Genomic DNA, 27,641 nt, shown 5'->3' with positions numbered 1-27,641 from the left:
GCCTAGAAAGGAGAGGATGTGTCTCCTGCCCCGTCCTGTCACATTTCTCCAATGCCCATCATCTCAGTCATGTCCCTAGGTACAGTCCTTTCTGTCTCCTCAGGATGAAGTTGAAATTTCGTAGTATTTCCTGCAAGACTCACCTCTCCTGAACCACATCTCATCATTTCATCTCTAACAGCGCTGAAATATTATTAGTTCTCCAAACATACTCTGTTTTCTCTCTTTTCACAGGCTTCCCCCTGTGCTGAGAACACCCTCCTGCCTGAAGGATAATGTTGTTTCCCCTCAGGACTTCGTTTATGTATTTTGTCCCTCAGGAAACTGTCTGCTACATTACAGCTGGCAGGTGGTCCAGTGACACTCCCTGGCCCCTGTGCTTACTACTATTATCTCAGAGAACTTATCTTTTATATTTTAATCTATTTATTTTATTTCCTACTGAATTTAAATTTCTTGAGGGCAAGACCTTTGACTCATTCACTATTTTATGTGTAGAACAATGCTGAGTACTTAGTTCTATGAATGAAGCAGCCAATGATTTTTTTCATACATAAATGAAAAAGGAGGTGTTTTGTCTTATTCAGAATTCTGTTCTAAGGGCTCAAAATCATGAATATTTTCTTCCTGACTTTCTCAGATTTCTGTGGATTATTTTCCAAATTCTTGAATTTTAGTTTATGTAATAAAAGCCAAATAATTCATTTCAAATCATTTTCAAATTATGATTTAAAAATTTAAAATTGCCATGAGTATCTCCTGAAAATATTAGAATAGAGTTCACTCATCATCATTAGTTCCTGAATAATTGTAGATTCATATTTTTGGCTTATATTTAAGAAACTATTTTCAAATTGTCAACTGAATGGAGTCCCTCTTTAATATTTTTCTGAAAATATCTAGTTTTACTCTTTTGCAGAGGGAGAATGTAGGTAGCGTATTTTTGACACTTTGGAATTTATCTAGCTTTTGTTTTTTACAGACTATCTATATAGGTTTTGAGGGACCATGTGCACTGGTTAGCTGTTTAAAGGCTTACAAAATTTGAATATATATAAAATTTTGAATTTTATTATTCTAATTTCTTATACATATTCTGTATAGTTGTTTAAGGGCTAAGAAAGTATATTAAACTGAATAATTGTGTCTATGTCAAATTATTGCTAAATGCCAAGAATTTTGCCTTAAGTATTTTGATACATTTTATGAGTTTTACCTTATGTTATTTTAATTACCCTCTTTTGTCCATGTTAAAAAAGTTACTTTCAGTTCTACTTCATTCAAATAATATGGCTATTGTTACAGTTTTCTTGACTTTACCTAATACATTGTAGCCAGTCAGTTTATGTTTTATTTTTGCATGCTGTTTGTTTTAGTTATATCCCTTGAAGAAGAGATTATTTGACTTGGAATGGTGTTAAACATCCCCTCCAACTCCCAACAAGTTGAGTGAGAGAGGATTGATTCAAAGAGGCCCCATGAGGCTGCCTCATGGTCACAGAGTAAGGGGATTGCTGCTGGAAAAGCCTAAAGGCACAGCAGCTCTAAGCAGCCTCCTGCCAATTGTCCAGAGAAGAGTCTGGTTGCCTTAGGCATGGTCTGCGCTGCTGGAGGTCTTTGGAAGGAAGACTTCTGAGGGCCACACGGAAGACAGAGACGTGTCTGGAGGCTCCTTGATAGGGTAGTAGGCTCCTGGGAGAGTGGAATGGACCTCAGAAAATCAGGGTGAAGTTGTACGTGGCCAGGCAGAGGAGATCTCCCTTGTATTTAAAGAGTAACAGTGGAGGCCGGGCATGGTGGCTCACCCCTGTAATCCTAGCACTCTGGGAGGTTGAGGGAGGATTGTTTGAGCTCAGGAGTTCAAGATCAGCCTGAGCAAGAGCACGAGACCCCATCTCTACTGAAAAAAAAAATAGAAAGAAATTAGCTGGACAACTAAAAATATATAGAAAAAATTAGCCAGGCATGGTGATGCATGCCTGTAGTCCCAGCTACTCGGGAGGCTGAGGCAGGAGGATTGCTTGAGCACAGGAGTTTGAGGTTGCTGTGAGCTAGGCTGATGCCATGGCACTCTAGCCCGGGGAATAGAGTGAGACTCTGTCTCAAATAAATAAATAAAATAAAAAAATAAAGAGTAACAGTGGGAGAGCCCATTGCCAGGGACGGGGATCACAGGAAGTAAAAGATGCTCCAAAAGAAACAATCAGGGGAACCAAAGCCAGACTATGCTGGTGTCTGTCAAATGAGAACTTTCTTGGACATTACTGCTTCTTAATACACCTTCCCCAAATCTAGATGATGTGGAGCCAGCCTGTTAAGAGGGAGGTGGGGTGGATGTTCTAGGAAGTAAAATAAAGGAGGTAATTGGAGCCTTCCCCACTCTGCAGTCTTCCAACTTACTCCTTAGCCTGAGCTGGCAGAAAGCAAACTTTAAATGAACTTTGGAGATCTGACTATTACTTAGGAATATTTTAAATACTGAAATGAAGCTTTTTGTGACCAGAAATGACTAGAGGACTTTTTATTTTCTGAGCATGGTCAGAAAAAACATGAGAGCTGCTTAGATTTCATTGCATGGGTACGAAGAATTAGCCTCAGAAAACAGGTTTGAATGGGTGTTGAGGGAAGACAATAGCGTTTTCTATTCCATTCTTTGGGGAATAACCACAGCTATCAGTGACATTATGAATTTTTCCTCTGTGTGTTTTCCTGCATTGCCAACTCTTGAGCCTTGGTGCATAAGCCTTGGTGCATATCAGAACACCAGGAGAACTCAGAATGCAGAGTGGCAGGTCCTCAAGGATAATAGACCGGAGCTTCTGTGTTTATACCAGGTTCTCAGGTGACTCTGCTTCCCGCCAAAGTTTGAGAACACTGTGAATGAGGCTGTGTATCATGAGCTGCTTGCTAAATACAAATTAAATCGGAATTCCTTCTGGAAGCTGTCCTTAATTCTACTCATTTGCATATTTCTCAATTTGTTGATTCTTCCTGTTTAAGTTTCAACAATCTTTTTCCTGTTTCTCATTTCTTTACATCCTGAAGAACTACTGTCCTTCTCACCATTCCATACTCATTCTACTTTACTTTATGTCTAATTATTGTAATTAGGGTGCCTCATATTTTATTATAATCCTGCATTTCATCAGACAGATGAAGGTCACAGAAAAGATCACTAGCCTTGATATGGTAATGCTTTTTGTTTTTTAAATTTAGAGACGGGATCTTTCTATGTCGCCCAGACTGGACTTGAACTGGGCTCATACAATCCTGTCTCACCCTCAAGAGTAGCTAGCTGGGACTACAGGTGCTCTTTTTTTTTCTGTAAACTACTTTATTGAGGCATGGTTGACATACAAAAAGCTGTACAGATTTAATGTATACAACTTCATGGATTTAGAGATAATTGTACACCTGTATAACTATCACCACAATCTATACCATAAAAATATCTATTACCTGCAAAAGTTTATTCATGCCCTCTTTATTTATTATTATTACTATTATTATTTGTAATAAGAATACTTAATTTAAGACCTACTTTATTAGTAAAATTTTAAGTATAAAATACAGTATTGTTAACTATAGTCACTATGCTATACGATAGATCTCTAGGACGATAGATCTAGCATAACTGAAACTTTGCATCCGTGGACTCATGCCTCCCTGTTACCCCTCCCCCAGCTTCTGGCACCCACCAGTCTTTGATAAGCAACCACTCTACTTTGATAAGTTTGACTATTCTAGGATTCTCATGTAAGTGATATCATGTAGTATTTGTCCTTCTGTATCTGGCTTTTGTCACTTAGCATCATGTCCTCCAGGTTATCCATGTTGTTGCAAATGGCAAGATTTTCTCCTTTGTTGAGGCTGAATGATATTCCAGTGAATGTATGCACCGCATTTTCTTTATATATTCATCCATTGGCAGATATTTACTTTGTTTCCATGTCTTAACTATTGTGATTAATGCTGCAATTAACATGGGAGTGCAGATATCTCTTGGAGATCCTGATATCAACTACTTTAAATATATACTCAAAAGTAGAGTTGCTGGATCATATGGTAGATCTATTTTTAATTTTGGGGGGAACCTCCATACTGTTTTCCATAGTAGCTGCACCAATTTATATTCCCACCAGCAGTATACAGTGTTCATTTCTCCACCTCCTTGCTAACACTTAGTGTAATATCTTTCATTTTTTGATAACAGCAATTCTAACAGATGTGGGGTGGTATCTCATTTTTGTTTTGATTTGCATTTCCCTGCTGGCTAATAAAGTTGAGCATTTTTCCATATATGTTGGCCATTTGCATGTCTCCTTTGGAGAAATATCTATTCAGAACCTTTACCCATTTTTAATTGGATTATTTGATATTTTACTACTGAGTTGTGTTTCCCTATATATTTTGAATATTAACTCATCATCGGATTTATGATTTGCAAATATTTTCTGCCACTCCATAGGTTATTTCTTCACTCTGTTGATTATTTTTGTTTGTTTTGCTGTGGAGGAGCTTTTAGTTTTATATAATCCCATTTGTTTATTTTCACTTTGGTTGCCTGTGCTTTTGATGTCATATCCAAGAAATTATTGCCAAGGCCAATGTCAAGAAGCTTTCATTCTATATTTTCACCTAAGAATTTTATGGTTTCAGGTTTTACATTTAAGTATTTAATTCATTTTGTGTTGATTTATGCATGTGGTGTAAGATAAAGGTCCAATTTCATTCACGTGAATATTCAATTTTCCCAGCACCATTCACTGAAGAGACTAACATTTCTCTATTTTGTGTTCTTGGCACCCTTGTCTAAGATCAGTTGACCAAATATGCATGGGTTTATTTCACAGCTCTCTATTCTGTTTCAATTGTGTATGTTTTGTTTTATGCCAGTACCATACAATTTTGATTACAGTAGCTTTGTAATATATTTTAATATATATTAAAAGTGTATGAACATATATTGAAGTGTAATGACTCCAGCTTTTTCATGATTGCTTTGGCTATTCGGAGTCTTTTTGGTTTGATACGAATTTTAGGATTTTTCCATTCCTGGAAATAATGTCATTGGGATTTTGATAGGGATTGCATTGAATAGGTGGATAACTTTGGGTAGTTTAACATTTGGACATTTTAACAGCATTAATTCTTCCAATCCATGAACATGGGATATCTTTCCATTTATTTGTGTCTGCTTTAATTTCTTTCATCAGTGTTTTATAGTTTTCAGTATACAAGTTTCTCACCTCCTTGGTTAAGTGTATTCTTAAATGTTTTGTTCCTTTTGGTGTGATAGCAAACAGGATTTTCTTAATTTCCTTTTTAGGTAGTGTGTTCTTAGTGTATTGAAGCACAACTTATATTTGCATGCTGAGTTTGTATCCTAAAACTTTAATAAATGTTTTTGTTAGATCTAAAGGTTTATTTTTTCTGGAAACTTTAGGATTTTCTATGTATAATATCATGCCATCTGTTAGCAGAGATAATTTTGCTTTTTTTCCCCTGATTTGGATGACTTCTATTTCTTGCCTAATTTCTCTGGCTGGGACTTCTAGTACTATATTGAACACAAACAGTGAGAGTGGGCATTTTTGCCTTGTTCTAAATATTAGAGGAAAAAATTCCAGTTTTTCTCCATTGAGTACAATGTTACCTGGACTTTTCATATATGGCCTTTATTGTGTTGAGGTAAATTCTTTCTACAGCTAATTTGTTGAGAGTTTTTAAAATGATAAATGTTTTTTCTGCATCTATTGAGAAGATCATGTGATTACTATTATTAATTCTGTTAATGTGGTATGTCACATGTATTGGTTTTCATATGTTGAACCATCCTTGCATCACAGGGATAAACATCACTTGGTTATGGTGTATAATTGTTTTACTATGTTGTTGAATTCTGTTTGTTAATATTTTGCGGAGGGTTTTTGAAGCCATGTTTATCAGAGATATAGCCATTAGTGTTCTTTTCTGGTGATTTCTTTGTCTGGCTAGGGTATCAAGATGATGCTGGCCTCAAAAAATCAGTTTGGAATTTTTCCCTCTTCTTGTATTTTTTGGAAATGTTTAAGAAGGATTGGCATTAATTCTTTTTTAAGTGTTTGGTAGAGTTTACCTGGAAACCATCTGATCCTGGGGTTTTCTTTCTTGGGAAGTTTTTGATTACTGATTCCATTTCCTTATTTGTTTTTGGCATGTTCAGGCTTTCTATTTCTTCCTGATTCAGTCTTGTTAGGTTGTATATTTCCAAGGATATATCTAGTTCTCCTAAGCTGTCTAATTTGTTGGCATATAATTGTTCATAATAGTTCTTTTCTTAGTTCCTTAAGGTATAAAGTTATATTGTTTATTTGAGCTTTTCTTTTGATGTAGGCTTTTATTGCTATAAACTTACCTCTTAGAACTGCTTTGGCTGCACCTCACAAGTTTTTTTTTTTGTAATGAAGAAGTTTTTCTCTACTGCAAGGTTTTAAAATATTCATCTATATTTTCTTCTAGGAGTTTAATATTTTTGTTTTTACATTTTCAACACTTATTCCATTTAAAGTTGATTTTTTTATTATGGCATGGGGTAGAGTCAAATTTGTTGTTTTTACAAATGGATAATTTTTTTAAAGCTCCATTTATTAAACAGTCCCTCCTTTTCCCACCTCTGTATATACCAAATTTCTGTACTTGAATAGTTCTGTTTTTGGACTTTTGGTCAATTTATCTAGCACAATTGCCAATGATGATATTAATTATCATAGTTTCATTATAAGCCTTGATTGTTAAAATTTCTTTAAATAACTTTTCAGCTTAAAAATTTCTTATATTACATGTGGTATTATCCATTTAAGATATTTTTCTTACGAAATGTATATTTCAAAAGGAATGAAGTCATTCTGAAACCAGATATTTATTAAATATTCTAATATGGAAAAAATAAAAATATCTTCTTAATATTAGTGCCATTGAGATTTTACTTCTGGAGTCAGTGTATTTTAAATTAAAAAACCACAACTTTCAAATTCCAAGTTAGTATTCACTAAGGATACTGCTTGCTGCCTATTTCTCTAACTAGAAAATGGGCCAGATGTAGTTTATACTTCAAAGTGAGTTTTTGGTAATACAAAATGATAGATCTGATATCTTCTAATTAAGTGATATTCATTTATTTAGCATTTGCATATGTTTGAGATTTTAATCTATTCTAGATACGCAAGTTTCAGCACATTAAGACATCTACTTTTCCTTAGGGATACATTCAAAGTAGTTTCTGATAAGTTGGTTTGCCTGGAGAAGCTTCTCATGGTGAGAGGAAAATTCCTGTAATCTGATGACTGCACTTTCACAGATCCAGTGTCACTAGAGGGAAGGCTGTATGGTTGAGCATGGACAATAGAGTATGGCTTCAGGTCCTTAGTGTAAACATGCCCTCCAGCTTACCCCATATTCTAGGGCAGCTTAAGGAATGCACCAATATTTTTAGGCTTAATCAGCACTAACTCTGAGCTGAAGCTAAATCGTTTGGAACCTTGAACATCATTAAGTCCACTTTTTTGGGTGATGATTTTTGAGAGGTGAGATGATAACTGGAATTCTAACATAAAACGTCATATTCTGAATCTATGCCATGGATTTTTTTCCCAGTTCCTCAGTATAAAGTTGAGATAGATATCACAATTACTGGCTGAATACTTAGATCAGTATTTTGACCAATATGGTAAAGGTCATTTAGCAGGAATAGCCAAATGGAAACTCCTGAAACTCTCATCCTGACCAAAAGAGTAGCACCATTACAGTTCCTATTGACAAAGTGAATTGCACTCTCTTTTTGCCTGTTTTACTCAATCCAAGTTCAGAATCTCAGATGGAAACATCTGTTTGGAAAAGCCGAGGTCTTGTGCCAATACTCTTCAGTACTGGGAGTAGGAGGCAGATAGAAGAGTGGGTTTTTGCTCTTTTCAGGTTCTGTATTGGGAAATAGTTCAACAAAATACATAAATAGACAATTCTCCAGACATAGGTAAGTCTAGGCAGCCAAAGAAATGCAAGTATAATTTGCCCGAGATCACAGAGCTAACTGAAAGAGCTGAATTTACTAACTCCAAATCTTTCTACTCTACAACGCTGCCATCCTTATTAACTAAAAGACCAATAGTAGAAAATGTGTATGATTAGGTAGGTAACAATAATACCTTGGCTTTATATTATTTTTTAAAGAACAAACAAATCCTAAACTACTTTAACCCTTGTTTAGACTTAAAAACCACAGTAGTTTAAAGCAAGTTTATTACCTTATTTAACAGATGACCAAACTGAGATAAAGATACATTAAATGACTTCCCCATGGTCAAACAGTAGTAGATTTAACATTATTTGTTTTTCTTAACTCTGTTTCAACCCATTAGCATTCATTACCTGCTTTCTGAAAAGAAAAGGATATTACTACAAAGTAACACATTGAAAGTGAATGATATGTTTTACTCAGAGAAACTCTTTGTATGACGTAGGTGTTAGGAACATGAAAACTGAAATTTAGGAGATATAAAAAATAATGGATTTGGTCATACTGGGTCATGAAAACATTAGAGCTGAATTCACTTATCATAGCTTAAAATAATGCAAAGTCCAGCTTAGTACAGGTCCCTCTCTTAAATGGAAAGGTACTTTAAAAACTTCTTGGCATATTTCCACTTTAATAATCCAACACCATCTGTGGAAACAAAACTAGTATTATAGGTTTCCACTAAATGGATTATCCGTTCCTTAGCCAACACCTGTTCAGAGCACCTTAGGTATTAGGTGACTCAGGGATCTAAAACATATCCGTATCTATTGAGTGAGCCTAGATATGAATTTAAATGTCAGGAAACTGGCAGTTTTAGAGCAAAAATATTATATTTTTCATTTTAAGCTTCTTGAATTTGAGATTATCAAAGGAAAAAGTCTTTATTTGTGTGGAATAGCATAATTTATGAAACACTTTCACAATACAACTGCACTGTGAAGCACTGGCTACTGTTAGGACAGTGCAATTATGTTGTCATATGTCACAGTCTAATAAGTCAGGGAGTCAGGGAAGGTCCTTGGATCTGCTGGATTGCACAACTCAGGGACTCTCTGCAATACTGGGCATGCCTGGCCTACCTGGCTCAACGTGGTAGCCCTGATTCAGGACTAGGACTTGAGTGTACTGATGCCTCACCTTGAGTTTTCTTTACCTTATCTTGTGCTATCTATGGCCGAGAGAAGAATCCAGAAATAAAGATAAGCATAGACTTGAATTTTATTACAATTTGACTTGTAGAAATGCACTGAATTTTGAAAAACAAATTTAGTAATTAAAGAAGCAGCAGCAAAAAATAAATAGAAGGGGACATGAGGCGTAAGAAAATGTAGCCCACACTCCAGTAATACGTTAGAATTTAAAGAAATCAACATCACCCAGGCCTCTAATATGCAGGAAAATGAGTGTTTTCTTAACTTGGATTCTTTTGAATGTATGTACTAGCACACTTTATAGATGGTACAGGACTAAGGAGCAACTTTCTATCTCTTGAAAAAGCAACATATTTTATTATAAAACCCAGTCTGTTCCAGTGAATATCGCTGTAGAGAAATGCATGAAGAAAAATAGAAGCAGGAGGGGGCAGATGTTGCTTTCTTTATTCTTCAGGACAAGAGGAAAGAAAAGGGGTAAAATTGGGCATCCCAGAAGAAACGAAAAAGCAGATGAAGGTTTTTTTATAGAAATTCTCTTTCTGCCCACTTTACTGGGAGCCCTACTGTCTGACATATGGTCCTGTGAGAAAATGTTTGGTAAGAAGTGACTTTACACAAACATTATGAAGGCAGATATATCTATAGGTTCTCCATTTAGGTAGTATGTTTGTAATTTGGTAGGCTGATGGGAAACATTTTTTGGAGTAGGCACTTCAGTACTGCTAAGTTTAATAAAAAAAAAAAAGTAAGAGAAAGTAGAAATGGTCCTTGTTCCTGGAAAATAATTGTCTTCATTAATCAAGTCTTATTCATGGTTTAGCAAATAGAAGAGACACATAGAGGAACATCTCTTAAAGGAGAAAATGTTAGGAAGTAGCTATTCAAGCCATTTTACAGTAATACAGTGTATCCCATTCTTCAGCGTTTATAAGAATCATATAAAGTAGCATTAAAAAATATGGATAATTATGTTTTACCAGTGGAAATTCTGATTCAGAGGATCCAGAGGAGCCCAGAAATTTTAATTCTTAACAAGCTTCCAGGAGATCCTGAATCACATGTTCTCGAGAAACGTGTGGTGATCCCTAGATCTACAAAGCACAGTATTCTTGCTCTGCTCAGCAGTAGCTAAGCTCTTAAAAGTATGTGCAACCTAGCTCTAAAGCCTAAAGTTTAAGAAGGAGGTGGAGAACCTGAAAGGAATTGCAAGAAGTTGAATGAAAATGGTTGTCTGTGGTGATCTATCACCTCTTGGATTATCCTGGACAGAGCTTGAGCCCATTCTACTAAGTGAAGTATCACAAGAATGGAAAAACAAGCACCACATGTACTCACCATCAAATTGGTATTAACTGATCAACACTTATGTGCACATATAGTAGTAACATTCATCGGGTGTCGGACAGGTGGGAGGAGGGAGGAGGGGATGGGTATATTCACACCTAATGGGTACGGTGTGCACCATCTGGGGGATGGACACGCTTGAAGCTCTGACTCTGGTGGGGCAAAGGCAATATATGTAACCTAAACATTTGTACCCCTGTAATATGCTGAAATAAAAAAAAAATTTTTAAAAATTGCTATCCGTATGGTGATGGCTGATAGGAGAATTTTTTTTTGAAAGTTAAAAAAAGAATGACAAAAAAGTAAGGCTTTGCATTCTTTTGTCCTAGTGGATTGTTTTACAGATATTGCTTATCTTTTGAAATGTGTCCCTTGATCATATCATTAGCACTAATGGTTGGTCGCTGGGGATATCCGTGAGGTGCTTTGTCAGTTATGAGTGTTGGAGTGTACAGAAATCAATACAATTCAGCACTTTGGGTAACATAAACATCCATCCAAAGGGGTAGTCTTTTAATATATCATTTAATAGAATATGTCAATATGGATGTATTTTTGTGTTAATTTACAAGGCATATCTATTTCTGCTATAGATTCTCTGAAGAAAATATGTTTAGTATTTTTAAACTATCTGCTTATAGTGCATAAAACAAAAGTGCTGCTTCTTAGATAATTGAAAACAATAACTAAATATAAAGTTACCTCGTAGCTTTCTGGACACTAGCCATCAAAGAAGAGTTCCTGAACTGGTGTAGGCTATGGACTTGAATTTCTTGATGAAATCAGATACCACTAAGAAAGAAAGAAGAAATCAGCCTAACCAAAAAATAAATAGAAAACTCTTTTAATGTGAGCTTTTCTTTATGGAAAAGAAAACAAGACAACAATTTTTAAGACTATCACTATATACACCACTGAAATTGTTTCCAAAGGAAATTCATAGGACTAGAGGGTCGTGTTAGTGAAATAAAAAATGTTAGAACGAAGTATAACAAAGTCTAATGCAATTTGCTGCAGGGAAAAACGGAATGTGCATTGAAAGAAAAACAAAATAAATATAAGAAATTAGGCCAAAAGGGATTTTTGAGAATGACCCCGTAGAGAGGTTAGCAATGTTCTCTGAAGATGGAAACCCAAGGGGGTAAATTGACTAAGGGGATTTGAAGGTGAGGTCTGGAAGAAGAAAAAGAGAAGCCATGATTGCAGAATTACAGAGCTGGGAGAGGCTGAAAAGATTAGTCACATTCCGCCTGACACCTTTCCTTTAAGCTGATGTGATTCTGCCACAAGCATCACATAGAAGGAGCTCTCTGGTCCCCCCTATTCATTAATCATAGGATGCATCTTTAATCATTTCCCCCAGTGCTTATTTTTATACCTAGTAGCGTGTCCCACTCTATGTCCTGGTCTTGAACTTCATTACTTACTTGCCTGTCTTTATCCCTGCCTCATACTCTGGACTTGATGGTTACATTAAAGCTTTGGCTACCATCATGCCCTATGCTCCACATTTGATCCAGTCCTTGGCATCCTCATTTCATAATACACCCCCGGCTGCTCACAGCCACCCCTCCAGCCCAGTTTACTTTTGCCATGTGACGAAGATTTATACAAACAAGTTCAACTTATTAATTTTAAAGTTAAATATATTATGAAGCCCTGCAGAAGTTAGGTAGCTTACCAAATTCATTCACCAGATTAATAGACTATCCTGGTCTAATTACATCCATTCCAGTTCTTTGTCTACCAACAATTCTCTCTTTTGCCTTAATTCACCTTGTAGATATGTAAATTTAAAATCTCTCGCAAAATTTTTAAAGAATTTCTTTGGTCATTTGTACTTCCCAAATAATATGTTGGCCTTTCTTGCATATGATACAACTGCTGCTTTGGTAAAATTTATGCTAATTTCTCTTCTTTTCTTAGGTACTTCTTGCTATTTTATTTATGCCACTGGAAGATTTAAAGGCATTCTGGCTTACTGAAGAGAACAAGTTTAAGATGTGTCAAACATGTTGCATGTTTTTAAAGCCAGCATAATGCTGGAATGCTTAAACATGCTTAGTATAAATAATTCACAAAGCACAGTTTAGTTCAGCAGTAGTTAAGCTCATAAAAATGTATGTTACATAGTCCTAATGGCTAAAATTTAAGAGATGGAGAACCTGAAAGGAATTGCAAAGAGCTGAATGAAAATGGCTGTCTGTATTGCTAGGGCTGATAGAAATTGCCTATTTCTGTTTCGCTCTACACCATAATGGATTTAGAGTTAGCCATTGTCTTCTAAAATGATAATCATCTAAAGTGGTTGTGTCCATTTGGCATTTGAGAAAGCATGAAGATTCCAGATTCAGGCCTGACCTTGCTAACTTGATATACACATTCCAAACAAGAAATTATGGCAAACAGCCTCTGTCGAGGTGGAGGGAAATTGAGTGTCTAAAGTAATAGAAGCAAAGAAGAAGGCACGTATGAAGCACCTTTGATATATAAATCCAAGGTTCTGAAATTCTGGGCAGACCATCAAAATGTAACCCTATACGTAATCCCAAAGAAAGCATAAACAGAATATTTCCTTTTTATTACCATTTCACTTATTTTTCCCCAACCTATAAATACTAAGAACATTTTCCTGGCTTCAAAATTTATAAAATTAAATGTCCTAGATGTTTCAAGTGTAAATTAACCTCTAATAGAATCCTAGAAACCCAATTTAAATGGTCAGAATTCTATTTTGGGTTCCAGCAATATAAAATATAAAGTTTCCAATAAACTTCAAAGATTGCTATCATGTGTACCAGAGTTCTAAGAGTCATTGCCTTTTATGCTCAGGTTTAGCTTTTACTAGTTTTAGCCCCCCTCCAGAATTTTGGAAAGAATGACTGGCTTCACAGAAGCGCCACTTGACTTATAAGGTTTGACCAATTGGGAGAGACAGTCTTCGGTAGAATGAATGGGGGTGGGAAATTGCCTGGAAACCAGAGAAATGAGAGTAGCTAAGAGGAAAACCTTCCTGTGTGCTTTGGTGCTTACTGCCAGAGTAACTGTTCCACTTTTGCAGCTTATAGCTATGTGACTTCAGGAGCATATATATATGAGAAAATGTCACTCGAGGTGACAGTTTAAGCCATAGGTACCTAAATTTTCAGCAAATCCATGCATTCAAAATCAAACCTGGAGTGCACAAATTAACCAAAAATTCAAGAAGGAAATTTTGTCCTTAGAAAGTGTCTTGCCAGCTACTAATGACTTGGGCCTCAGCTGCCACGTGCACTGGATGAGGGATGACTGCTGAGCACATTTTGTTGTCAAGCTGATGACTGCCTTAACCAGGTAGGAATGCAGAAGCATTTCCAAGCTCTCAACTTGATTTTCCACAACACATTAATTATTTCTAAACCAAATTCTTTTAGGACCTAAATTCTAATCCTGAAAATAATATATTAGAGCGGCAGCACTGGAGATAGACTTCAGGATATACATTTTTCCATGTTACTCCTCTGCTTTTTTTCTTCTCTGTGCCTCGGTATCTTTAACACTGGACCATCAATAGTGTCCAAATTGAGATCTCAGTGGTAAAGCTAGGAGAGAGGTACAATAAGTACCAGAAGAGATTTACTCAAAATCTAGAGAGTTACCAAAGATCAATAATGGAATGCCAAGATTGTAAGAAAGGCAGATAGTAGCAACTGCTAGCATTTTTGTAATCTTTCCATGTCCAGATGCGATAGGGCGATACAGAGTCCAGAGAGAGAAGAATGAAAGCCAAGAATCAATGGAAATAGTGATGATAATACTATAGAAAAATTTGTTTCTCTATGTTACTAAACTCACTAGATACTTTCAGACTTCATCCATTTGACCACTCAGTAGCATTCATATAGTTGACTGAACATTTTAGAACCATAAGCCTACTGGATGATACTTTGCATACTTTATTTTGTTAAATATTCCTAATATTTTATCCTCACTTTCCATGTCAAAGAGAATAAACCTCAGAGAAGTAAATCAACTCACCCTACCTTACACACCTGGGTTTGTCTGACTCTAGAATCATAGACATTAACCAGTGCACTTTGCTGTGTCCTTTATTCCATATTGGAAAGGAAGTGAAGACATGAAAGAGGGATAAATAAGGATGATGAGAGGGGCTAGTAGATTGGATGTCTCTACACTACATAAGATCAGGATTCAAGGAGTAGCTGGGCAAGCAATTTAGAAGCAGAGAAACTTGAGGTCAAATGGGAAGTGTTCATAATGGCAAAAGAAAAGAGTGGGTGCTAAGGTGAGAGGAGAACATTGAGGAACTGAGAAAGCATGTTATGGGTGCTTCATTCACATGAATGTTGACATTACCTTTTGTGTTCTCAAAATGTGTGTGTAAGATGAGCTGCTGGAGTATGAAGAAAATGTGAGAAGGATAATCTAATACTAGTTATAAAATATTTGTTATAAAAGGATATTATTTCATTAATATTAATTATATGGATTGATCGTGGTGGTGATGGCAGCTGCTGATGCTTCTGCTGCTTCTGAATTTTCTCCTCCTCCTCCTCTCCCTCCTTCTTCTTCTGATTTCTCTTTTTCTTCTCCTTCTTTTCCTCTTCTTTCTTCTTCTTTCCTGGGACATACAGGTTTATACAGTAAGAACTACACATACGTCGGTAGAGTTGGTGGAAGAAGATGAGGGCATTACCTTGTGATTGCTTCTATTATGATAGTAAAATATTGAATCATCAGATAAGAATGAGAAGGGCAAAAAGAGGTATGAGATATTTGAAAATAGAGGAATATCTGCGAAACTGTCACCATGAAGTGGGGGAAAATCAACTGATGAGAAAACGTGGTAAGTTTTCTTGGCAGTTCCAAAGGCTCATGGTTAGTGGTTTAAAGTAAAATTGATTAGCAATGTGGCTGGTTTTTAAGAAATCACGTGAGCTGCCCATGTACAATCATGAGTGTGCAGAGATTTAACCTAACTAGAGTTGGGGTTTTGTCAGGCAAATGGCAATGAAGGACAGATGTCAAAAGAGTTGAAATTATACACTAAGAAATGACAACAATGATGGACCATAGACTAATCTGGGAAGGGAGACAAGTGAGGAAGACCTGAGTGCACAGTGAGTGAAAAGGTGACCAAGTTAATGGATTGGATTCAAAGTTGGAGTACTGGAAATACAGGAGGTAATGGTTAGCTGATTACATTGTGGTTTTATGGTGATAGAGTAGTATCAATCAATAGTCATTTAGTTGCATATAATAGCAAACCCATCTGAGACTGCCTATATGGATAAGTGTTTAATTTAATTTAGTTTTGTCACTTATCAAGCAGTCCCAGGTAGACGATCCAAGGCTGGTGCAGTTACTTATTGTTGCCATCAAGGACTCAGCTGTTCTCTCTCTGTCTCTGTCTCTCTGTTTCTCCCTCTCTCTCTTCCTCTGTGTATGTGTCTCTCCCTCTTTTATATAGTGATAAATGTATTTTGTTTACATATTTATTTTATTTTATTGATTTTTAGGATTTTGGAGTCTATGCTCATGACAGTGAACTATATATATATATATATTTTTCTTTTCCTGTCAACATAATATCTTTCTAAGGCTTTAATGTAATAATATGCTTACTTCATAAAAGAAGCTGTGCACATTTGTTTTGTTTTGTTTTTGTGTTTGTTTTCCTCTATTCTCTGGAAAAGATTATGTATGATTGGTACAATTTTTTCCTTAAGTGGCTGGAAGAATTCCCTGGTAAAGCCATTTGGGCCTGGAGTTTTCTTTGTGTAAATTTTCTTAAGGATTTTAATTTGTAAACAGATATAAAACTTTCCAGATTTTGTATCTGGTTTTGTGCTAATTTTGATAAATTGTGTCTTTCTAAAGATGTATTCATTTAATTTATTTATCAAATGTATTGTCATACATAGTATAAGATGTAGTTCCCTGGACCAGAAGCAGCAGCATCTCCTGGGATATTGTTAGAAATGTAGATCTTAAGCCCTATGCTAGACCTACATTCAATAATATATTTTCTTTTCTTCAGATCATATTTCATAACCCCCTATAATACTTTATACTTTTGTTTGTAACTATTGTGCTAGAATATTTTTTCTATTTACAATTTTTGGGCAATTATTGCTAATATGGAAAAACTATTTTACATATTTACTTTGTATCCAGCTGCTTTAAAAAATTCTTCCACTAAATATATAGTATAATCTACTGGATATTTAAGCATACAATCATATAATCAGCAAAATACATCAGTGAGATTGTGCCTTACTGTTTCCAATACTTATATTAGTTATTAACTTTTACTTTACTATTGCATGCAATAAAACCTCCCCAAATGTTTAGATAATGATGGTAACGGTATCTCTTTTTTTCCTCTGCATTTAATAAAAATGTGATCACTCAGACTAATATTTGCTTTCTTTAAAGCTAATCTTTTCACTATTTAGTTCTTTCTATTTATATTTAGTCTCATTTTTACTTTTAGTAAGAATGGCTGCTTATCCTAGTAACTGTAGTTTTATTGACATGTTTGTATTATTTTTCTACTTTTGACATGACTTCTTTGTTTTTTTTTATTTTTTTTTATTTCAGGAAATTATGGGGGTGCAAACATTTTGGTTACAGGCTATGACTTTGCAACATTCCAACCATGATTTGAGATGTTTACTTTCTTCCCGTACAATTCTCACTGTGTCCATTAGCTATGAGTTTACCCACCCCCAACCCCCCTACCCCCAAAGAATATTACTACCATGTGAGCACCTTAGTGTTGATCAGTCAGTGCCAGTTTGATGGCGAGTACATATTTTTCCTATTGTTGACATGACTCTGCCTTCCATTCATTATTGTCTTTGAGATATCCAAATTTATTCCACTTTATTAGTAATTCTTTATAACCAATATAAAATATTATCATTAATCAGAATTAATACAATACTTTCTAATCTCTACTCCCAAACTCAGTTCCCAGCTTATTTTGCATATTCCAAACAATATGTTCTGATAAGCAAAATGGCAAGGTTATGATAAGGGCTTTTCATAGAGATTGTAAGCCTCTTTGGAAGACAGAGGTGGTTTAGCATTTTTTCCTGGGTAACAATTAAATTATTTAACAGAGTGCCTCATTTGTGGTAGGTACAGAATAGTCCTTTTCTCTGTTCTTCTTTTTCAGGGCAACCATCTCTGGATTCTCCTATCATTCCTTCTACAATGTGACTTTAAGTCCTACATTGTGCTGTTACTCTTTTCTGTATTTGCTCCAATTATTTACTGTGCCTCTTAAAATGCCACTTCTAGAACTAAAGCTAGAGCTCTACATGTGGTATGACCAGTAAAAGTAATGTTACCTCCATATATGTGAATACTAAAAAGCTATTTGTGCAGCCTAAGATCACCTCTTTTTTTTTTTTTTTTGGCAATTGTATCCTATCGTTTCCATATATCAATTTGTCCAGTTATTTTTTCACAGGAACTGCTGTGGTGGTAAATTTTCTCCGCAGTGGTTAAGACTATTCCTTTTGGAGTCAGTTATGGTGAGTTCAAATCTAGATTTTTCTAATTCCAAGATATTTGACCTTTGGCAAATTATATAATAGCTGTAGTTTCATCATTTGAAAAATGGGATTATGGGATTGTTTTCAGTAGCAACAGTTTAGAGACATGAACAGTTCATGAACAGGTCTATTGGGAAGGTATCTGGCCATGCAATATGAAAAATAGGGACATTTAGTGAAGAAGATACAAGATACAAGAAACATTGTACATAGGACAATGATGCCTCAGTCCCTTTCAATGTAGGCACATTGGGACTTCACATAGTTCTCCCAGTGTCTCTTAACCTAACCTGTCCACGTTCCACATTCTCAGGTGTTCTGCTTGTTGTAGGTCTTCCAGAACATGGATCAGTTTCAACAGATTTTTGACCATCTTTGATGCATTTTTGCCACAGTTTTATTTGCACTGCACTCATTGAATCATCCCCTAAAAGACTTCTGAATCATCTGAATAGTTTCTGCAGAGGACTGTTCAAGCTTAACGCAAAATTTGATGCAGATTCATTGCTCTACTCACTCAGTCATTTAGAATGTGATGGTCACACGGTACACATACTCACTCAACAGCGCTTAGTGCCCCACTGACTAGTACAGTGAAGTTGTCATTGTTCACACGTGTACAGTACAGTCCACTCTGCACGGCTGCCAGGTTACATCAGTGTTGCACAAACCATTCTCAGTATATTAATAATGGCTGGATACTTTACAGGCAGCCCTCATATGTATGACTTAGACATACAGATGTAGACATAAAGATATAGGACAACAAATAACATTCTTAGCACAGTTCTGGGACTTAGTAAGCTCCAAATAAATATTTGTTTATCAGAAGCAACTGCAAGAGCAACATTACCATTATGTTTATAATTCACTGCTTGTGTAATTTTTTTCCTAAAATTAGGATCTTATAGATATTTTAAATTTCATTTTGTTTTGTCTAGAACCTGTGAAACATTTTAAAACATTTGGACAACTTTTTGTTTAAAATTATGTCTAATGTTCTGAAGTCAACAGGCTTTCATAGTAAGAAATGATACTGTGTTCTCTTCCAGTTATTTTATTAGTGGAAATGTTTCAGGTCTTTCTAAAGTGCTGGTAGAGGTAAAATAACTGGAAGTAGCTTATAATCCGAGCTAACAGTTATTCCTGTGCTCATATTTCATCAAGAACTTGAATAGAAGCTTGTCATTTATTTTATATTGGTGATAGTTACACTAAGTATCAGCAAGAGTAGATTTGCTGTGTTAAAGTAAATACATATCTTTACATCTGGAATTCAAGATCTCTTTTATGTTACTAGTTAGAAAATGTATGTTGTTTAAGCAATTGGATCTTAAAAATGACTTATCAGCCTATTTACTTCCCATATGTACCATTTAACTTTACAGTCTGTATGAGAAAGGGGTCACTTCAAGCTTTTTAAAAGAAAATAATATAAATTTTGGATTTTGTGTTTTTCTTCTTAATATATTTGTGTCCCAACAGGGAAGAAAAGTAGAAGTGAAACAAGAGTATTCTATTTGCTTTGTTTAAAAACAGAAAGCAGCACCCAGGGTGAGGCTAGCATGTCAAACAATTACTAACAGCAATGCCACTGTTTGCCTGTGAGTGTGTGTGTGGATAAGGATATGCTTTTTTTAGTGCACACTCTATTTACACAATAATATTCCTCAAAGCAATGTATGCAGACTCATTCTCAGCATAATTTTTTTTTCTTTGCTTTTGCTAAAATATTGTACTATTTGCTTAAAATTACTCCTGTTTTCTGGCTACAATCTACTCGCCAGCTTCTCTTTGATTTCATCAATGACTTAAGAAAAGATTAACAGGATTTAAGTCCTTATTCTTCCTGACCATAAGACTGGCTTAGTTCCTCTTTCTTGTAGACAAAATCATACATTTTGCTGATGTTTTGGCCTATTCTTATAAACTCTGCTGTCTGTGGAGTAGGAACCATTCTGACAAATTATCTCTTTGGGAATAGAAGTATGTTTTATTGAGCAAATTAACTTGATAAATCACGTTATATTTGAGTGTGGGAGTTTTTATGGTAAACATTTTTACTTGGAATCCCTTTGTTGCTCACTGTGTTGATGCCTATGATTCAAACAATCCTTGATCTTGTCATTGGTAGTATATGCAGAGAAGAACTCACTATAGGAATTTAAACAATGACTTTTCAACACAGATTCCCTGATAAGGTATTTCGCATCCCACACACAATTCAAAATAAAAATAACAAATAAAAGTTGGTTGGAAAGACTTAAAAGCACAAAATCCAAGAGATTCTATGTAAGAAATGTTGATTAAAACATATCTTAGGAAGGGTCTAAAGATGATCTTTATGTCCCAAGTGTTTGTTTTACACTAATAATAACTTCTGTTGGTAAAGATTATTTATTTGACAAAGAGATGAGAAAATTCCAAAAGAAGACTCAGGTGCCAAAAGGTGTTAGTAACATAGAAACATGAGCCAAGAAAGCAGTATCACCAAAGACACAAGATAAATGCAATCACATAGATTTTGCGATGTAAACTAAAATAGACAATACAAAGTTATCTTGCTAATAGAGAAATGGCTGATCAGTTCATTGTTACTATTGCTTTTTTCTTTGCTCTTTTTAGAACAGTTATGATTACAGTTTCTTAATACCTACCTCTAGGACAATTATGTATTTCAGAGATCTGTAACAAAAGAGGCTTAAACTGAAGGGACAACTCTTAAAAGGAGAATAAACATTTTAAAGATTCGTATTTATTAGGAAATACTGAAAGTACATCCTATGATTTTTCTTTTCTTTTAAATTTTAGAATTTCACCTCACATTTTGTCTGGAGGGTTAGACAACATCTGTATTTTTCAACTTTCTCAGTTATTTAGGACTTATTACAGACCACACAACTTTGAGCTTTGAAAGAAACCTAAAAGGATACAATTTAACTCATTTTATAGCTGAGGAGATAGGACAAGAGAGATTAATGACTTACCCAAGATCACACAGCAGTTATTTGCAAATAGGTCTTTAACTCGGGTTTCCAAATGTCCAGTCCAATGTTCTCACCACTACTGCCCACTAAGGCATCACATATTAGGTTTTGTTTTTTGTATTTTCTGGATTGTATTTAGCATAATTCTGGGAATTATCAAAGGTTCAATAAATGCTTATTAAATGTATAAATGAAAAATGGTCTGGAGGTAGCATAAGTCAATATTCCATTTTGTTGTCATAGCTTTCATCAAACAAATCTTGTGATTATTCTTGGAATCTATTACACACCACAAATCAAATGTGCATAGCAAACAGATTTTTTTTTTAACCTCTCCCAGCTAAATTGATACTGAACTTCCCTGTGTTTGTTTAACAATTCTGGTTCAGGGTTTTAAAAAATAGTAAATTTTATTTGGGGGTTACAAACTTCAGCCCAGGACTGAGAAAAGAGATGATAGCAATCTGTAAATTTCAGTGGTGTGTAATTCTTGGAGATCAAAAATAATTCATAACTCCTGTTCTCAGGAGCTCTGCAAACAAAGATGCCAAAGACATAATGGATTGTCATTGTATACATGGAGGAAAAAGTAACAATGACCCACTGATTGCTTTTTTATGAAAATTATTTCCTTAGTGATACAATGTTAGAAGACAAAATCAGTTGCATAACCTGCACATGAAATTGAATTGAATGTAGGATGTTAGGTCAGAGTGGAGTGAGGTTTTAAAAGAACAGAATAAAAGCAATACCTAGGAATGCTATTGGGGCAGGGCAGAACATTAGTTCTGAAATAAAAAAGAAGGTCTGAATAGGAAAAACTCCTCTGTTCTGCAACTTGAATAATACAATCAATCTGCCAAGTCTCAAGCAGTTCGTGTGTTACCTGGAGAAAAGATGCCCACCCTGTAGGGTTATCATAAGGATGAAACAAGATTCAGTGGAAGCACTAGCCTGTATAGGTATTACCCACTTTTGTGCTATTATTTCAGAAATTTTAAATACTAATGTATGTGTGTATTTATTACTACACTGAATAGTTTGGCCCTAAGTTGCTAGCAAATAGCATTCTAGAGGGGCTTCAAAAATGCCAAGGAAGTCTGACTTCAAGATGGTAAAATGCAACTTTTATAGTGGTTTTATTGACCATCAGTGGAAATTATTGAAGAAAAAAAATCAGCAGGGAATTAGAAAATAATGAAACTATTTTGAAATGATGAAGTAAAGACGGTAGCTTGAAAAAAACCATGCCTAGAGGCAGGTAAAAACTTGAAAGAAATACAGTTGCCATGTTCCATACTGGGCAGAGTAGTAGAGTGTGTCCAAAATAGCTGAGTACACCAAAATAGTCGGTAGTCTTTTCTCTCTCTCTCCTCTCTCTTTTTTCTCTCCCCTCTCTCTCTTCTATTCAGCTAACTGAGCAGGTGCAAAGGTGGCACACCTTGATGAAACCTCCTGAGGCCTGCTAGAATCTCTCATGTGGGAATGCTAAGAAGTGTTCCTAGTGCTATGAAGATTCCATGGATTCACTGGATCTCAAAAGCTTAATTTATGGCTGTACCACAGTTCTTTTTCACTAGAGCTTAAAATGTTCTTTGATTATTCTTATTATTTCAATAGATTTATGGAGTACAAGTGATTTTTTTGTTACACCAGTGAATTATATAGTGGTGAAGTCAGGGCTTTTAGCGTACTCATCACGGAAATAGTGTACATTGTACCAAATGTACTTTAAGACACTATGTAGTTTTAATATTTCCGTTAAAGAGAATGTTTGCAAACATTGAAAGCCTCCTGGTTTTCAAGTCAACCCAGCGCCAAGACCATATTCTTATCCTATAAAGAGCAAAGTTAGTACTCAGGCATCCCTGGTTGGTTTCTCCCTTTTTAAAAAATGTTTTTATTTTCAATTATTACAGATACATAATAGTTGTACACATTTATGGGGTATATGAGATATTATGATACAAGCATGCAATGTGGGCATGGGGTATCCATCATCTCAAGCATTTATCATTTCTTTGAACTAGGAACATTCTAATTCCACTCTTTCAGTTATTTTGAGATGTACTACAAATTACTGTTAACTGTAGTCACCCTATTGTGCTACTGAACTCTAGGTCTTATTCCTTTTTTCTACCATGACCCCCGGTGTCAGAGAAGGCCCAGCAGAGAATCAGCAGTTTTACTACCACTCAGCATAAGGAGACCACCGCTTCTCTGGGGTGTCAGCGGGGGTCAAGAAGGGAGTAACAATATGGCCTCTCTACCCCTCCCAGCCAGGGTGGTGTCAGCAGAGGCTTAAGCACAACAAAGAGCCCCTCCTTCCTCTCAGGTGAATGTGGAGCCTGCACTTCCACCTCCCAGCAGCAGCAGCAGCTGCTTTTCTGCTCTGCCTGTCTGAGTTCTGTCGGAGGAAGTCCACTAAAATAGAAGGTTTAAATAAGATCCAAAGTCTTATACCATAACACCCAAAATGTCTAGGTTTCAATAGAAAATCACTCATCATACCAAGAACCAGGAAATTCTCAGTCAAATGAAAAAGACAATCAATAGAAGCCATCACTGGGATGACAGATATTTTAGAATGATTTGACAAACAGTTTAAAGCAGCCAGTAAAACAATGCTTCAAAAAGTAATTATGAACATGTTACCGAAAGCTCAGCACTTGTCCCCGAGGCCACATCGGAAGAACAAGGACAAGTGGTTGAGGAAAAGGAAAGAGGAGCTATTAATTTGGCTGCTCCTGCCTAAAAATGCCATCGTCCTATCCATAAACAGAAATACAGAGCTTTTAAGGGGAGGTTTTTCAGCTTCAGACTATTGCTGTTTAACTGTAGTTGAGGATTCTGATCCATCCCCTATCTGAGGAAGACAATCTCATGACCTCTGCCCAGACCTCCAGCTAGACAGTTGAGCCATCTCCTGTGGTACAAGGAGCAAAGGACACTGCCCTGCCCCTCCCGACCACTGGCCTGAGGCAAGGATGCAGGTTTTAATTCTCAAAAAGAGTGAGGGAGGTTTTAAAGAGACAGCTCGTAAAACACTTTTACTCTTTTTCAGGCTGTTCCCTCTGTTACGTATTTCCCACTGTCAATTTTATCCTTCTATATCTATGGGAGAAGGAGTGACATAGTCATCGAGCTACTTCCTGCTGAACTGGAACAATGTTTTACGTGGAAGGTTTATAATTAATAGATTTACAAAAATAAAGAATGCAACAGATTACCAGGTGAAAAAGGGCATAAGCAACAACTACAACCTTGAGGATTAATGAGGTGAATTGGAGGATATCTGATAAGAGAGATTTCACCCCACTTGGTATCTGAGACACCAGTAGGATTGTGGGTCCTTGCTGTCACTTTGTACACAATGTCTGACACAGAGCTGGGCAAGAAAGAGACATGGGACCTCTGAGTGGGGAAATATTAGTCACACTCTGCAGGTGATCTGAGAGACCGGCTTCTGCAAATCCAGAAATCATATACAGGAATACTTGCACCAAACCAGGCGATAGGCCAGGGAAATCCTCACTAAGGAGTTGTTCCTCCATCCTGTAGACAGAACAAATAACTAAAGCTTAAACAGATACTTTAGATGGCCTAAAGGTTGGCTTCCCCAGTGGGGGCTTGGTCCTCTTTTTCCACAGGACACCTCTTAACTCTGGTATTATGGACTCAAGGTTTTACTTCTGATGATTTCAACGAGGTGAGAGTTGTTTTCCTAGGGTCCCTTCCACTTCTCTGCTTCCAAGTGGGGTGGGGATCTGAAAGGGGCAAACTCATGCATAATGGTTGGTGTCTAACCCACTCATTTGACATATTGCTTTGCTCTGCTTTCTTTTGTTCATTGTTATATAACCATACTTACCTTGGGGTGCTAGGAAGGGTCTCTCATAAACTATTTCTTAGGGGTTTAACTTAAGCTTGCTTCTAGGGGCTACCATTATCCAGAGGAGGGCAAGCAGCAACACCTTATCCCAACTTAGATGGGTTTCCTACATCAATTCCAGGATGCATACAATTTCCATTCCAGGTATAGGGCTCTGCTTACTTGCTGGGTTACCTCTGATACAAAGAAGGGTCCATTATCAGTCTTGCAATATACCCAGGGCTCTGTGGAGTCCTGTTGATAATGGGGTTGTCAGTCTAGCACCTGCTGATGTCCCTGCTATAGGAGGAGGTTCCTTGTGCAGCAGGTTGCCCCTGTCTTTGAGTTGTTTCAAGCATACAAACAGCCTGCTGTAAATGGGGTCCTCTCAAATGGGGTCCCACCAAATCCATCAAGCATCACACTCCCAATGTGTACATTCATGCAAGTGCCCCACAAGAGGCCGAACTCCTTGCCTTGGGCAGGAGAACAAGTCCATGAGAATTCTTTCTCCATTTAGCTGTGCCATCCCAAATGTCAGAGCCCCAGTCTTTGGTTTTAAAGGGGATCTAAATCTAGTCAGGGTATCAAGGCCCTGAGGCCTTATTTAGGGCCATTAGGAGTCCCTTTCCTTCCAAATGGCACCATGAGCATGCACAACCATAAAGGCATATTTAGAGTCTGTATAAATATTTACCTTTTTTCCCTCTGGATAACTGAAGAGCTCTGGTTAAAGCAATCAGCTCAGCTTCCTGGGCTGAAGTCCCAGGTAGCAGTGTGTTCTGTGACCACCACACATCCAGCCCTTTGCTGTCCATAAAGCTGCTCCTGCCAGTGAAAAGATCCCAACCTGGCTCTGGCATTGGCCAATCTGACAGATTTATCCTGCTAGAGTAGACAGCCTCCAGAACCTGTAATCCAACATGCTCCAAAGGCTCGTTCTCTTTGGCTGGTAATAGGGTGGCAGGATCGAGGGCAGACCCAGCCTTTAATTTAAAGTTTGGATCATCCAAAAGGATGGCTTGGTATTTTCCCAGCCTTCCTGCAGTCAGCCGATAACCACCTCTTCTGTTCTAATAAAGGCAGAACCTGGTGGGGTGAATATACTAGAACAGGTTGTCCAAAAGTGAATTTTTTAGCGCTTGCAACAAGTCACAAGTAGCTGCTACTGCCTGGAGGCAATGAGGCCATCCTCTCACTCCAGCAGCTGCTCCAGTCCTAGGATCCTGCCATTCAAATGTGACTGAGTACCATTCATCGAGTTCCTCCTCTGCCACTACTTGCCTACGGTTGCCTCAACTTTGCCTGGCCCTTTGCCCACCCACCCCTGCCTGGCTTGCAGAACACTAGGCACACCTGGTGTCAGGGGTCTGGGCGGCGGCTGCAGGAAGGGTCCCCCCAGACTACTTTTGCCCACATGGCTTGGCACCAATCAAATCCCCACTGTCGATTTCAACTGGGGCTCCTGTGGGGAATATTTGGATTGGAGCCACTAGTGTGGAGCCACTAGTGGAGGGCCCACGCCCCTCCTTCATCATCTGAGTCCTGGACTTTGCCCTGCCCCAGGTACGGGTGTTCTCTGGCCAAATTGAGTTTCCTGCCAGCTTTTAGAAGGAGAGATCATTCCCTCCCCTGAGTCATAAACCAGCGGACATGGAATTGAAGACAGTCACACCCTCCCAGCTCCTCTCACGGTACAGTGGTTGCCCTGGGCTGTTTCCCAGGTGGCTGCAGCCCTCTGACAGGGGCCCCATCAGCACGAGCTCCAGTGTGGCTGAGCCTACAGCATCTTCCTGTGGATTGCTCCAGCTGTGCTGGGCCTGGCGTCTCCCTGCTGTGCTGCACATGTGCCTGGGGCAGGGGTGGTCAAGCAGCAGGCCCTCCTTCCTTGGCCCTTGTTTCCCCCTCATTGTGCAGTGGCAGGCTGAGCTCACTGGTACCCACCTCCTGGGTCCACCTCCAGGGCTGAGTTGGTGCCCAGCAGATGACCCAAAACTGGTGCAGACCAGGGGAATTTGACTGTTTAATTAAAACAAAGTATCACAAAGGCCCATGGTGGGTGGGAAAGTGGGGCCCCAGCAGTGTAAGCTCAACCATGGCCGAGCCCATGGCTTCTTTCCCAGTGGGTGGAAAGCTGGCAGTGGCAGAGCAGGTAAAGGGTTCATGTGATCCAACCTGGTTAATCCTGCCCCAATTCTATCACCTGGACTTTCAGCCTTTTTATTATGCAATTGCAGGAAAGGTTGTACATATGGGCTCTCGTCCCATTTACCTGACCATTTGACATTTCATTCAACAGCCACTTCTCCTCACACTCCAGCATGCACAGTGGATTACAATAATACCATTGTCTTTTAGACATAGACTTATAGCCATAAGTTGGCCATTCAGCCAAGATTCTCCCCAAGGGGCTTTCAGATGGAGCTTCCTTATGTTGCAACAAAACTCACAAGCATCAAACATAGACAACACAGGGAATCCCCAACACAAAATGCCAAGGCCTGTCAAATGGGAACCATGCAAATGAGAACCAAATTCTCAAATGAGAACCAACATCTCCTAAAAGGAGACAGCTAAGAACCAAATTCTCTCAAATAAGAACCAACATCTCTCAATCCCCCCTGGTTCTCTGGGAATGGCAAATGAGCTCCAAATCCAAACCGG

At 37.3% G+C, this 27,641-nt stretch overlaps 2 long non-coding RNA genes across 4 annotated transcripts in view; both read left to right on the top strand.

The window, feature by feature from the left end:
* The window catches only part of LOC123640687, a 48,595-nt gene extending 48,093 nt beyond the window's left edge, over positions 1 to 502 (top strand). For all 3 annotated transcript variants that reach the window (XR_006736025.1, XR_006736023.1, XR_006736024.1), the window contains one exon: positions 235 to 502. This is a non-coding gene — a long non-coding RNA (uncharacterized LOC123640687). The remainder of the gene's footprint in view (positions 1 to 234) is intronic.
* Positions 503 to 15,363: 14,861 nt separating this feature from the next.
* LOC123640685 lies at positions 15,364 to 19,655 on the top strand. The gene is made up of 3 exons (XR_006736022.1): positions 15,364 to 15,400; positions 18,035 to 18,098; positions 19,605 to 19,655. It is a non-coding gene; the product is annotated as an uncharacterized LOC123640685 (long non-coding RNA).
* Positions 19,656 to 27,641: the final 7,986 nt, after the last annotated feature.

Source organism: Lemur catta, chromosome 6 (genome assembly GCF_020740605.2).
Source record: "Lemur catta isolate mLemCat1 chromosome 6, mLemCat1.pri, whole genome shotgun sequence".
NCBI classification, from domain to species: Eukaryota; Metazoa; Chordata; class Mammalia; order Primates; family Lemuridae; genus Lemur; species Lemur catta.
The sequence above is the reverse complement of the archived record's forward strand: the minus strand, read 5'-3'. Positions and strand labels throughout refer to the sequence as shown.